The sequence below is a fragment of the Manihot esculenta genome, chromosome 2, assembly GCF_001659605.2.
Source record: "Manihot esculenta cultivar AM560-2 chromosome 2, M.esculenta_v8, whole genome shotgun sequence".
NCBI classification, from domain to species: Eukaryota; Viridiplantae; Streptophyta; class Magnoliopsida; order Malpighiales; family Euphorbiaceae; genus Manihot; species Manihot esculenta.
Genome location: NC_035162.2, coordinates 23,365,545 through 23,380,525, shown reverse-complemented (window position 1 = coordinate 23,380,525; position 14,981 = coordinate 23,365,545). Strand labels below are relative to the sequence as shown.

Genomic DNA, 14,981 nt, shown 5'->3' with positions numbered 1-14,981 from the left:
TGTAATATTCAAGTCAGTCTTCAATAGCTTGACAAACCATTGCCACGTATCCGTATCCAGTGTTTCGTACCTAATAACAGCCTATGCAATTGGAAACATAGTATTATTGGCATCTCTCCCAATAGTAGAAAGTGGTTCACCTTTGCAAAAAGTCTTCAAAAAGCATCCATCTAATCCTAGATTTGTTCTACAACTAGCATTCCAACTCCTTTTTCAATGCATCTAAGCAAACATAAAATCTTCCAAATTTATGAGTACCTGGTTTTTCTAGTAAAGCAACGATTGTCCCAATATTGACCGTTTCAACCTTTTTACGTAATCCCATAATTTGGCATATTCATCCTTAAAATTCCCAGCCATCTCCAATTTAACTTGGTGTTTTACTCTTTTTAACTTACTAAACATCAACTTTTAGCTCCTCTCTAATCCTATCTTATAGTTGCCTACATATTATATTAGGCTAATATTTAAGACTTGATTTATATAGTTAGCCAAGTATTTGGCTATAAAACTGTGGTTCCTGAATACTCTAAAGTATTTGAGTTGAGGATTATAAGTTTTGATCTTGAAATCCCTACTTCTATAATCCTTACTGGCATACACAATCCATGTGACAAAATGTCTGACAACATATGGCTCTCACCCTTCTAGGATCACTTTTGAAAAACTTGATTTGAACTCCTTTGTTAATAGCATACTTAGTACAAGCATCTTTAAAATCAATATGATTGGCAAATACCATGCCTAATGCAAATGTAGGTCTCTAACAATTTGGCTCATACACAACTCTCTTAGATTTTCTCCTTCTAATTTCCACCTTTCTATCATCATCACAGGACTCTTCAATACTTAATTATTAGAGTCAAAATAATTAGTGTCCTTCAAATGTTTGACCATTCCCTTCCACTTCTACTCCTGAATTAGTAACATCATTTTCTAATCCATTGTTTTCTTTATTAAGATTCATTTGGTCACATTCAATATCATTCATTTCATAATCTGAACTATTGGACCCTGTTTCAGAATTTTTATTATTCATTTGTATCCTATTAACTCTAGATGAGAGTAATTCTTCATCATCCAAATTAGAGTCATCGTCAATATCAATAAAAAATTCAGCTTGCTCTTCCTATACCTATATCATCTATATCATTACTAATGTCATTGTTATTAGTCTCATGTCTCATTTGTGTGTCATTTGTTTCTCCTTCATTTTGTACACTTACATCTTTTATATTATTCCCAATATCGTTATCATTAGTCTCATGTTCCATTTGTGTGTCATTTCTTTTCCTTTCATTGCTAATGCCATTGCTATCAGTATATTTAATTAAAGGAACTAAATTGCACCCATCCCTAATGACATCTACATCATCTATTCCATGCTTTAAGTAAAAATCTGTATTTTCATTTTCATCCATAATTGTCAATATATCAAATATTATTCTGTCATTCCAAACCACTTTTAATCCCATCCTCAAAATTATAACCTAGTTTAGCCCAATATATGATAGGTATAATACCATAATTTAACTTTTTCACCTATGCCTTAATTTTCAAAAGTATAACTTATCAATATCAACAACATAAAATTAAAACATTTTGCTATTAACATATCTGAGTTTAAGTTTCCTAACAAAAGCACCCCATGGAATATTCTCACATAAAAAGAAGTGGTCATGTCAACTATTTAAAACAATAAACCAAAAGCTTTTATTACGATCTAGTTAAAAATTTAATCAATAAGGAACAACTACACTAGACTTAACCTACAATCACACTAGACTTAACCTACAATCACACACAATCAATTGTGAATTGAATCCACATTCAATAATACCCCATCGGTTCTTCAAAATTAAATTTCACATGCATTAAGAAATAATGCTACCAATAAATCCCTAATTAAATTAGACTTAATCCATATTTAAAAAAATATATAATTGTTATAACCTAAATCAACTACAAAATTACACATTTAGTGCATAAATTGCAAGATACTTAACATGGGTTTATGGTAATACTTATCTCTTCATACATATTATATCAGCACCAAAATCACAGAGTGCACAAATTTTTTTGCATTATATATTGTGCATCGCTTGATTTTGTATTATCGACGGATAGAAGATTCAAAGATTGAGAATTTTTTTCTAACATATATTAAAGAAGGAGATGACTAATAGGTGGTCAGCTCTCCTTTTACACAACCACAATACCACACTACCATCTAATAAACAATTATCATTTAGCAAACAATTCCCTCCCTTTTGCAGCATCAAATTTTTTATTTTATTTTCTTTCACCAATATATTTTTTAACCTTTTAAATTCATATTCATGCACTTCACATGTTAGTTACTTACACGTGCACTAATGTTATCAGAGATTGGTCATTAATGCTCTTAAATTTGAAGGTTTGGTTCGATTGTATTCTGTACTTGAATTTGTCTGAAATTGGATCCCGCATGAAAATTTAGAGCAAATTTGAGATTTGTTTCATATAAGAAAATAGAAAATTTTAGAGTTATCTAAAATTATTATAGCTACCCATACCAATACCTTTTATGCATTAATTAACAAAAAAAAAAGCTAAAACTAACATCACTTTTCTAATAATTATCACTTATTTTATTTTTTAATAAAATCAAAGGAGTATATATATACATAGGTTTTATTTTTTTTTTTTTATAATGTATTATTTTAAAGTATTTTTAAATTTTAAATATTGAAATTTTATTTGATAAGGATAGAATAATAATTATTTTAAATTAATTTTATTATGAATATGTATAAAATTATGTAATTAACTATTTAAAATATTGTTCGTTAACATTTAAAATAAAACGATAATTAATAAATAATTTATTTTTAATAAAATGTTATATTGTTATTTTAAATATAAAAATATTATATATTTAAATAAATTAATAAATAATATGCACAATACAATACAGTTGCTTAAATGCTAAGATTTATCTATAAAATTGTCTAAATTAATATCTAAAAATTATTTATTAATATTTAAAATAAAATTTTATCTAATTAATATTTTTATTACTAAGAAATTTTTTTAGCGTGATTCAAAAATAAAATATAAAAATATTAATTAAATTATTAAAATAAAATATTAAATAATCAATAAATTGTGCGAATAAATACATAAAATATAGAAATAAAATAAAAGAGGAGAGAGAATAAAAATGGAAAATAAATAATAATAAAGAGAGAAAAATATATTTTTTATTTATATAAACTTAAAAATCTATAGGTAAAAAAGACTTTAATAAAAGTAATTTAAAGTTTAAAGAGTTTTTAGAAAAATTTAAATTTAAGTGATCAAATTGAAAATTCAATAAAAATTAAAGGACTTTGAATAAAAATTACTCAACAACTAAGTTTTGGATTATTGACTTAATAAAACTTTAATATGAATGAAAAGATTAAATTTGAAAGAATAAAGTGTTGAATTCTAAAAAGAAAAAATTTAATTAATTATATTATATTTTAAAAATGAAAAAATAATTTTTTTTAAATATAAATATAATAAATATTTTATAATTATGAAATATAATACTTACCATTTTATAATTATAATAATTTATTAATAGATACAAAAGAAGATAATTAATAATTTCATTTGTTGTTTCTTTTAAAGAGCCAAAGTAATCAAAATAAAAAATAAGCAAATTGATTATCGAAAATCGCTCTTGCAGAAAGATTTGGAAATGCGGGGTATCGATCCCCGTACCTCTCGCATGCTAAGCGAGCGCTCTACCATCTGAGCTACATCCCCTCCGAGATGTAGCTTAACATAAAGCTTTCAAATCTGTTTATCAAAACAAAAAAAATTGATGATTAATCTCTTCAAAAGTTAAAGTGGAAAAAAAATTCTCAACTATTTTAGTAAACTTTTAAAAAAGTGTACGATAACTTGCTATTAATTTAAATTTAGCCAAAAATAATTAATAAAATATAATAATCAATGCATATGCAATTATAAAATTTATTTATAAAAGTAAAATATAATTTTTACTAAATTAATTTAAATTATTTTATTAAATTATCTATAATATATATAAAAGTATAAATGATAGCTGAATTTTTTAATAGAATAAAATATTTTTATATTTTTAAATATTTATAAAAATTAAATAATAATATAAAATTTTAATTTTAAAATTATTTTACATATATTCAATATAATCTTAATGAGAGTGGAATTATTATTTTACATTGAAATTTTATTATTATTATTACAACTCTTAATCAATTAATAATTCTTTATAAATGAGACTTTTAATAATAATAATAGAAATTATGTTAGTTAATAATTTTTTTATTTTAATTTAATTAATAAGCACTGAAAAATTATTTTTACATCAGAAACTTATATTAAAATAACTGAATATAATAAATAGATTTTTTTACTGTAAATAATAATAATTTTATTTAATTTATAGTGTGGTTATAATTAAAATAGTAAAGACTAAATGATAAGTCATTAACTTATTATATTTTTTACTTTTTTCTTTTATAATAAAAACAGACAATAATATATAACATTTTTTATTCATTATAAAATGAAATATTATTGTTTTCAAATAATTTTTTTATCTTATTTAAAATAATTTACTAGTTATAATTTTTTTTATTTATCATAAATATATCAATATAAAAAAATCATCCCAAGTTATTATAATAGATTTATTTCAAATTAGAGCATTCAAATCATTATATCCTAAAAAGTTACATAAAAATGATATACCGATGGTAATAGATTTTAAAAAAATAACTGGTAATAAAAAAAATATAAAATTACAAAATTTATTATGTGAAAATTATAATTCATATATTTATAAAATAAAAATACGTATTAAAAAAATTATTGATATTTATTTTACTTTTAAGAAAAAAAAATATTAGCAATAATGTTTGTTGCTGTGGTAAATAAATTTAGATACTTTTTTGAAAAAAAAATTATATTATTACTAATAGTATAGTGAAATTATTTGATACTTAAATATATTAAGAAAATAGAATATAATTATCATATATAAAAAAAATTATATTATAATTTTATACTATTTAAATATGCTAATATATTTACTAAGAGCGATAAAATGATAAATACATATAATTTAAGTAATTTTATTTTGATTTAATTTTATAATAATAAAATTTTAATATCAATAATTTTATTTTAAAGATATTTTAATTATAATTATTCATGTGAAATCAACAAATGTAATAAAAGTATAAAAAAATATTATAATTATACATGCAAATAAAATATAGTAGCTGAATTATTTTATCAAATATAATATTAATTTATATATGAATATTATCGAATAGCTTCTTATTTTTAATATGATTCCACTAATAATAATAATGAAATTTTTCAATTTTTATTTAATTAAATAAATAAAAAAATCAATAATATTATAACTGCATTTTATAATGATAAATTTAAAATTTTATTTAATAAAAATTTTATTTTTATAAAGTTTTATGGATTCATCAATCCTATAATTAAATTAAAAATATTATTTAAAAATTAAACTTTTATCTTTAAAAATAATAAATATATAAAAATACATGTATGCACACACTATAAAAAATAAACTAGCTTAGATTAAATTACTTTAAATCATGTTTAAAAACTAAAAGTCATCTGTGGTCATAATACATCTCTGAAAAGTTAAAATGTGAAACATAATACTTATTACTACATATTTATAATAATTTATTGATAAATGCATTCCTCCAAATAAATTATGAGTTGTTACTACAAAACAGGGGTCACGTGATAAGAATTTGATAAATAGAAAAGCGGTCTCACTCGAAAAAAGGAGGACACTTTAACACCCGGTTTATCGACAAGACTCGTCCTCCCCTGATAGGTTGAGTCTTGGCATAGAATTACCGTTATCAGACACAGTCTAACATACTCTGATGTAAGGATAACAAACAACACCAAAAATGATGAACTAGCATTGCCTCAAGGACCAATTACAAGATTGAGATTCAAGAGGTTGAAGGAAGCACTTCAAGGATTCATGAAGGGATATATTGAACATTTGCAAGTTCATTTTGAAGTTGAAGAACAATCTGGCCATTCCAAGTCAATTAGGCTAAATGTGTCCTTATTGACGATTCAAATTTTGTATTTGCATTAACAGATTTCCTATCACTAATTCAGTAGTGGGCAGTTATTTAGCAGTTGGTAGTTAACCAGTAGCGGGTAGTTATCCAGTAGTGAATAGTGGCATAAATCATGGGTCCATGCATAGTAGTGGGTAGTGGCATATATTATGGGTTCATGCATGATAGTGGGTAGTAGCATAGATCATGGGTCCATGCATAGTAGTGGAAAGTGGCAAAGATCATGGGTCTTTATTTAGATTTTTACTTATTATTTTTTTTATATAATTAGGTTAGGTTGCTCTAAGTATATAAAGTATCTCTTTTTCCATAATGTACACATATTATCAACTATTCAATACAATTGCTTTACGCGGTTCTTTTTTAGAGCTTAAGAGAGATCTTGGTTCTTGACACTGCATCACGAATAAGGTTTAATACTAACTTGTATAATTCTTATTCTTACTGCTCTTAAAATCAATCAGTTATAAGTGTTCTTAATTGCATGTTAATTAAAAGTGCTTTAGATTAGGGAATTATTTTCTGAACTAAGTTCTTTTTACTAGAGTATGTGTCGTTTCAGCTTCTAATAGGTTGGGGTTCCGCATCATAGTCCCATCTTGCCTGTGATCGCAGGATCACCGACTTATTAACTGGCGATGTCCCTTATCAAATAGCCAACCATATTGTTCTTGGATTTTTAGAAACTCTATATTTATCTCTATTTTCTTACGGTATAAAAAGGGAAACAATCACAGAGTAAAGGTACGATATCTCTAATACTACTAAAACTCTGAGTCATCTATTGTATTCTCTCCTTTCTTCAAGGTATTGACTTGAGCGTCAGAGTGGTTGCTGTGGACACCCACTACCGCCTCACATCTCCTTTCTTATAGGTTTTCGCCAACCACAGCACAGTACCGTTTCGGCCATATCATCAGCCTAATCTCATCAATATCATTTCGTTTCATTGCTGGGAAGTCCATTAAACCCTCTTTTGGATCACGACCAGTTTTCTATCGTCTTCCCTCACTCAAAATGACCAAAAGTCCTACAGCTGCTGTCAATATCGCAACCAACGAGGGAGTCATTATTTCCTTTGCCTTAGATAATCGAGAAAACATGCCCCCAATGATCAATGAAGTAGACCTTAATAATTTAAATAATGAGTAGATACTCCAGTATATCTGAAGGTTGTAGGCTACTCTCGGACAGTATAAGGCTCGGAAAGATGCGTCTAAAATGGACTCTGGAAGAATGGATAAAGCCTTTATAGACACTCCAAGGGCCCAGACAAAAGCTGCTAAATTGCGACATTATGGAAAGTCTGAATCTGAAGATGAATCAGATGAGGCTCCAAAGAGAGTGGACTGGAAGCTAGTATGGACCATACAGAGATACCAAAAAGAGCATGAAGAGGATTTCAATTTAGATGGTGTCTCACCTCTTTCAGAAGAAATACTAGCGGAAACCTTTCCCGCCAAATTCAATTTGCCCAGCTTAGACAAATATGATGGAATGACAAATCCCAAAAGTCATCTGGCCATTTTCAGGATGACCATGGAACTTCAAGATGTAAATAATTTTGTGTTATGCCGAGTGTTTCTGTCAACACTCACAGGTTTGGCTAAGAAATAGTATCAACACTTAAGCCCATGTTGATGTAAGCACGACCAACAACACCAAAAATGATGAGCTAGCATTGTCTCAAGGACCAATTACAAGGCTGAGATCCAAGAGGTTGAAGGAAGCACTTCAAGAATTCATGAAGGAATATGTTGAAGCTTTGCAAGTTTATTTTGAAGTTGAAGAGCAATCTGGCCATTCCAAGTCAATTAGGCCAAATGTGTCCTTATGGACAATTCAAATTTTGTATTTATAGTGGGTAGTTATTTAGTAGTTGGTAGTTAACCAGTAGTGGGTAGTTATTTGGTAGTGGGTAGTTAAACAGTAGAGGGTAGTTATCTAGTAGTGGATAGTGGCAAAGATCATGGGTCCATGCATAGTTGTGGGAAGTGGTAAAGATCATGGGTCCATGTATAGTAGTGGGAAGTGGCATAGATCATGGGTCCATGTATAGTAGTGGGAAGTGACAAAGATCATGGGTCTTAATTTAGGCTATATAAAGCATCTCTTTTTCTATATTGTAGACACAAATTATCAATTATTCAATACAATTGCTTTATGCGATTCTTCTTTGAGAGCTTAAGAGAGATCTTGGTTCTTGACATTGCATCACGAATAAGGTTCGATACTAACTTGTATGTTTCTTATTCTTGCTGCTCTTAAAATCAATCCATTATAAGTGTTCTTAATTGCATGTTAATTAAGGGTGCTTTAGATTGGGGAATTGTTTTCTAAATTAAGTTCTTTTTACTAGGGTATGTGTCGTTTCAGTCTCTAATAGGCGGGGGTTCCGCATCAATTGGTATCAGAGCTAGGTTTAGTAATAATTTCTTAACTATCCTTTGTGTCTTTTCTTCAATTTTTCATGATCTTTTCGTTTGGGATACCTATTAGAGTCGAATACATTGTTTAGTTGCTGTTCAAATCGAATTTTACCCTAAATTCTTATTTAGGCGGAATTACTATCTTCAGTGGTTTGGTTTGTGCTTTCTGCCCTAATTCGTATGCTCCTATTCTAACAATCTTAGAATAGTATTTCCAGTATTTTACTTTAGTCCATATAAAAAAAGAAATACCAAAAAGAAGGAAAAAACAAAAAGAAAAAAAAAATTGCAATTTGGGTCAATTGTTCAAACTTCATTTTGATATTGATACCTACTGGTATAAATCATATTTCATGTACCTTGAACATATTTCTTGGCTTGAGATTCGAAATACATGTTTGGGGTAGGTTTAGGGCAAATTTGGGTAGTATTTTCACAAAAATAGTTTTACTTAATACTTGCTGTTTTAAGTGTCTTTTTCGTTTGCTTGCTTTGAATTGTTTTTGTTGAGTCAATATTAAGATCAGTTAACCTAGGATTGCATGCTTAGGGATAACTTCGTATTAAGCACATCCGTCTTGTTAATTTTTTATTCTTAGTTTGTCAATTTGGTGTCTTTCTGTTTGTTGGTTCCTTACACTTAGTTTGACAAATTGCACATTGTTGAACATCTAATTACACTTAGTACATAAAATTTCACTTATGTGTGCTAAATCAATCCGTTTGTTCATTTTGGTCAGTTTGCATCTAGTGTTGTTTCCTATCTTTTCTTGTTAGGTCTTTCCTTGCTTTCCTTATTATTTGAATTATACAAGCTTGGCTTATTGAGTCTTTATTCTGAAGTGCACTTTTGAGATACCAAGTGAGTGCTTGAAAATTAAACACGTGAGTTGAGAGAATTGTGAATTTTTCTATAATGTCTGGGCATAATACTGATGATACTTCTGACCCTACATTTGATCTTAAAGATATATATAAAGCTTTCATGGATAGCTTTCAGAAGCTAAATTCGAGAATGGACAACCTTGAGGACAACCTTAGATCTTCAAAGGGCAAGTCCATTCAGAGGGATGATGATATACACGATCCATCCTATGAATAGGAAAATGAGGTACAATCAGCCCCTGTCCGAGCCAGAAGGTTCAATGATCGTGTACCATATGTAGATAACAGTATGAACTCCATAAAGATGAAGATTCCAATCTTCAATGGTAAGACTGATGTTGATGCCTATTTAGAGTGGGAGCGTAAAGTGGAGATGGTTTTTAACTGTCAAAACTATTCCGACGATAAAAAGGTAAAACTTGCTGCCCTTGAGTTTTCAGATTATGCACTAATATGGTGGGATGAGCTTGTGAAATCTAGGAGAAGGAATGGAGAGTTACCCATTGCTAGTTGGGATGAGATGAAACGAATAATGAGGAAGAAATATGTGCCTACTTATTACCATAGAGATCTCCATCATAAGTTGCAAAGACTAATCCAAGGATCAAAATCTGTTGATGAGTATTATAAGGAGATGGAGTTGCTCCTGATCAAAGCAAACATAGTGGAGGAGGAAGACCAGACTATGGCTCATTTCTTTGGTGGTCTAAACAAGGAGATTGCTGATGTGGTTGATTTGCAACCATATGTTGATTTGGAAGACTTGGTGAACATTGCCATTAAGGTGGAAAGACAAAGAGGCCGAAATAGATGGGGGAGCAACAGGGCTGCTCCAAACTCCAATGGAAAATGGGGTTCCAAATGGAACACCAAGGCTGATCCTAAAAGGTTTGAAAAGTCTTCAACTCAAAAAGGCATGTTACCTTCCAAAGAAATATCCAACTCTCATGGTAAAAATGAATCAGTCCCTAAATCTAATAGGACTAGAGATATTCAGTGCTTTAAATGTAAAGGGCATGGACATTATGCCAATGAGTGTGCTAATAAATGTACTATGATAGTGAGGGGAGATGAGATAGTCTCCGAAAGTGATTCTGATTCTGATGAAGTACCATCTTTAGAAGATTGTTCTGATGTAGAGATAGAAGAGTATCCTGTTCAGGGAGAGTCCTTAGTGATATTGCGTACTTTAAATGTTTCTATTAAAGAAGAGGGACTTGAACAGCGTGAAAACATCTTTCACACTCGTTGTTTGGTAGGTGGTAAAGTCTGTAGCATGATAATAGATTCAGGTAGTCAAGTTAATTGTGCTAGTACTATTTTAGTTGATAAATTAGGACTAGAAACTATTAAACACCCCAATCCTTACAGACTTCAATGGTTGAATGATAGTGGCGAAGCAAAGGTAACCAAGCAATGTAAAGTGTCATTTTCTATTGGCAAGTATGTAGATGAGGTTACTTGTGATATTGTACCCATGCAGGCTGGACATATTTTGTTAGGTAGACCATGGCAATTTGATAGGCGTGTCATTTATGATGGGTATAGTAATAGGTTTTCTTTTACGTTCCTTAGTGTAAAACATATACTTGTACCCTTATCTCCTAAAGATGTATATGCAGATCAAGTGAAATTACAACAATCTGCTAAATTGGGTAAGGGAGGTGAGACAAGTAAAAAGAATGAGGGAAAAGAGGCCAGTAGTAAAAAGAAAGTTTCGAATGGCCCAAAGGAGAGTGACTGCACAGGAAAGGATAAAAATGAGAGATGTGTAGGAGAGAAAATGTTAGTGAGTGTGGAGGTAAAAGGAGAGCTGAGTGAGAAGAGTGAAGAATTCAGCAAGTCTTCCTTTTATTGTAAAGAGAGAGAGTTGAAGAAAGCATACTTAGGGAAGAGACCTTTGATTATATTGCGTTTTAGTTCCAATTTTATGATTGAGACTAACCCTACTGTTGAATTGCCTAGTTCTTTTTCTAAGTTATTGCAGGACTTTGCGAATGTATTTCCTGAGGAGGTGCCATCTGGGTTGCCACCCATTAGGGGAATAGAACATCAAATCGATTTTATTCCTGGAGCTCAGATTCCAAATCGTCCAGCTTACCGTAGCAATCCTGAGGAGACGAAGGAATTGCAAAAGCAAGTTGATGAGTTGCTAGCTAAGGGACATATCAGGGAGAGCCTTAGTCCTGCGCAGTACCTGTTTTGTTGGTTCAAAAGAAAGACGGAACAATGCGCATGTGTGTTGATTGTCGTGCGATCAACAAAATCACTGTAAAGTATCGCCATCCTATTCCTAGATTAGATTATATGCTTGAAGAATTATGTGGTGTTGTTTTCTTTACAAAAATTGATTTGAAAAGCAGTTATCATCAAATTAGGATGAAGTTAGGTGATGAGTGGAAAACTGCCTTTAAGACTAAATATGGTTTATATGAATGGTTAGTGATGCCTTTTGGCTTAACTAATGCACCTAGCACATTTATGAGATTGATGAACCATGTTTTACGTGATTATCTAGGTAAGTTTGTGGTTGTGTATTTTGATGATATATTAATTTATAGCCGAAACCTGGATGATCATATTAGGCATGTTGAACTTATTCTATAGAAGTTGCGTGAACATAAATTGTATGCTAATCTTAAGAAATGCACATTTTGTACTGATAGTGTCATATTCCTAGGATTTATTATTAGTTCACGTGGAGTGGAGGTAGATACTGAAAAGGTTAAGGCTATCCAAGAATGGCCTACACCTAAGAATGCTAATGAGGTGAGATCCTTTCATGGATTAGCAAGCTTCTATAGGAGGTTTGTTAGAGATTTCAGCACTATTGCTGCACCTCTAAATGAGATTATTAAAAAGGCTGTTGGGTTTAAGTGGGGTAAAGAACAGGAACTTGCATTTAACACGTTAAAGGAAAAACTTACTACTGCTCCTGTTTTAAGGTTACCTGATTTTTCTAAAACCTTTGAAATTGAATGTGATGCTTCTGGGATTGGTATTGGTGCTGTTCTTATGCAGGAAGGCCGACCCATAGCATATTTCAGTGAGAAGCTAGGTGGCGCACATTTGAACTATTCCACCTATGACAAAGAGTTCTACGCACTGATTAGGGCTCTTGAAGTTTGGGAACACTACTTGCTGCCTAATGAGTTTGTGATTCATACCGACCATCAGTCTCTCAAACACTTGAAGGGACAAGGGAAGTTGAACAAGCGGCATGGTAAGTGGGTTGAATATCTCGAAATCTTTCCTTATGTGATTAAATACAAGCAAGGTAAAGAGAACATGGTTGCTGATGCATTATCTAGACGTTATGCATTGACTTCCATGCTTAGTTCTAAATTGTTAGGGTTTGAGCATTTGAAAGATATGTATGAGAATGATACTGATTTTTCTGATGTATTTAAGGCATGTGAACATGGGGTGTTTAACAAGTTTTATTTGCATGATGGGTTTCTTTTTAGGGGGAAATAAATATGCATACCCCAGTGTTCAGTGCGTGAGTTGCTTGTTAGAGAATCGCATTCAGGAGGGTTAATGGGACATTTTGGTGTGCAAAAGACTTTAGACATATTGAACGAACACTTTTATTGGCCTAATATGCGAAAATATGTAGAGAAAGTTTGTGCTCAATGCTTTGCATGTAAACAGGCTAAATCTAAGTCTTTGCCACATGGGTTGTATACCCCTTTGCCTGTACCTACTGAACTTTGGACTGATATATCTATGGATTTTGTGATAGGTTTACCTAGGAGAAAAAGAGGTAGAGATTCAGTGTTTGTTGTTATAGATCGCTTTAGTAAGATGGCACATTTTATTTCATGTCATAAAACTGATGATGCAACGAACATAGCTGATTTGTTTTTCAAGGAAGTAGTCCGTTTGCATGGTATACCTAGGACTATTGTTTCTGATAGAGATTCTAAGTTCCTTAGTCATTTCTGGCGTGTTTTGTGGGGGAAATTGGGTACTAAACTTTTATTTTCTACTACTTATCATCCACAAACAGATGGCCAAACTGAAGTTGTTAATAGGACTTTAGGAACTATGCTTCGTGCTATTGTGGGTAGGAACTTGAAAACTTGGGAAGAATGTTTGCCATATGTTGAATTTGCTTATAATCGCGCTGTCCATTCTTCTACTGGTTATTCACCTTTTGAGATTGTGTATGGTTTTAATTCATCAACTGTATTAGATTTAATGCCTTTACCTTTGAACGAGCTGTCTAATTTAGATGGAAAAGCGAAGGCTGAAATGGTTAAATCAATACACTTGAAAACGCGTGAGCATATTGAGAAGTGCAACAAAATGTATGAGAAATAGGCCAATAAGGGTCGCAAGAAAGTTGTATTCAGACCAAGTGATTGGGTTTGGATCCATATGCAAAAGGAGAGGTTTCCGAATCAAAGGAAATCAAAACTTGATGCATGAGGGGATGGACCATATCAAGTGCTGAAACGGATCAATGATAACGCATACATAATTGATCTGCCAGGTGAGTTTGGTGTAAGTGCTACCTTTAATGTTTCTGATTTGTCTCCTTTTGATTTTGGTACAGATTCGAGGACGAATCCTTTTCAAGAGGGAGGGGATGATGTAAGCACGACCAACAACACCAAAAATGATGAGCTAGCATTGCCTCAAGGACCAATTACAAGGCTGAGATCCAAGAGGTTGAAGGAAGCACTTCAAGGATTCATGAAGGAATATGTTGAAGCTTTGCAAGTTCATTTTGAAGTTGAAGAACAATATGGCCATTCCAAGTCAATTAGGCCAAATGTGTCCTTATTGACAATTCAAATTTTGTATTTATAGTGGGTAGTTATTTAGTAGTTGGTAGTTAACCAGTAGTGGGTAGTTATTTGGTAGTGGGTAGTTATCTAGTAGTGGATAGTGGCATAGATCATGGGTCCATGCATAGTTGTGGAAAGTGGCAAAGATCATGGGTCCATGCATAGTTGTGGGAAGTGGCAAAGATCATGGGTCCATGTATAGTAGTGGGAAGTTGCATAGATCATGGGTCCATGTATAGTAGTGGGAAGTGGCAAAGATCATGGGTCTTAATTTAGGCTATATAAAGCATCTCTTTTTCCATATTGTAGACACAGATTATCAATTATTCAATACAATTGCTTTATGCGATTCTTCTTTGAGAGCTTAAGAGAGATCTTGGTTCTTGACATTGCATCACGAATAAGGTTTGATACTAACTTGTATGTTTCTTATTCTTGCTGCTCTTAAAATCAATCCATTATAAGTGTTCTTAATTGCATGTTAATTAAGGGTACTTTAGATTGGGAAATTGTTTTCTGAATTAAGTTCTTTTTACTAGGGTATGTGTCGTTTCAGTCTCTAATAGGCTGGGGTTCCGCATCACATGTTTAATCCAAAATTTTACACAATTTTCTATGATATTCAAATCCAGATTTATCACTTGCATACCTTCCAAAAAGCTTTCCTGTGACCTATGATAAATTCGCCAGGAAGAGAGAGAGTCTTT

General features: G+C 31.0%; 1 non-coding gene across 1 annotated transcript; it reads right to left on the bottom strand.

The window, feature by feature from the left end:
* Positions 1-3,722: 3,722 nt before the first annotated feature.
* TRNAA-AGC lies at positions 3,723-3,795 on the bottom strand. Its single transcript has one exon. It is a non-coding gene; the product is annotated as a tRNA-Ala (tRNA).
* Positions 3,796-14,981: the final 11,186 nt, after the last annotated feature.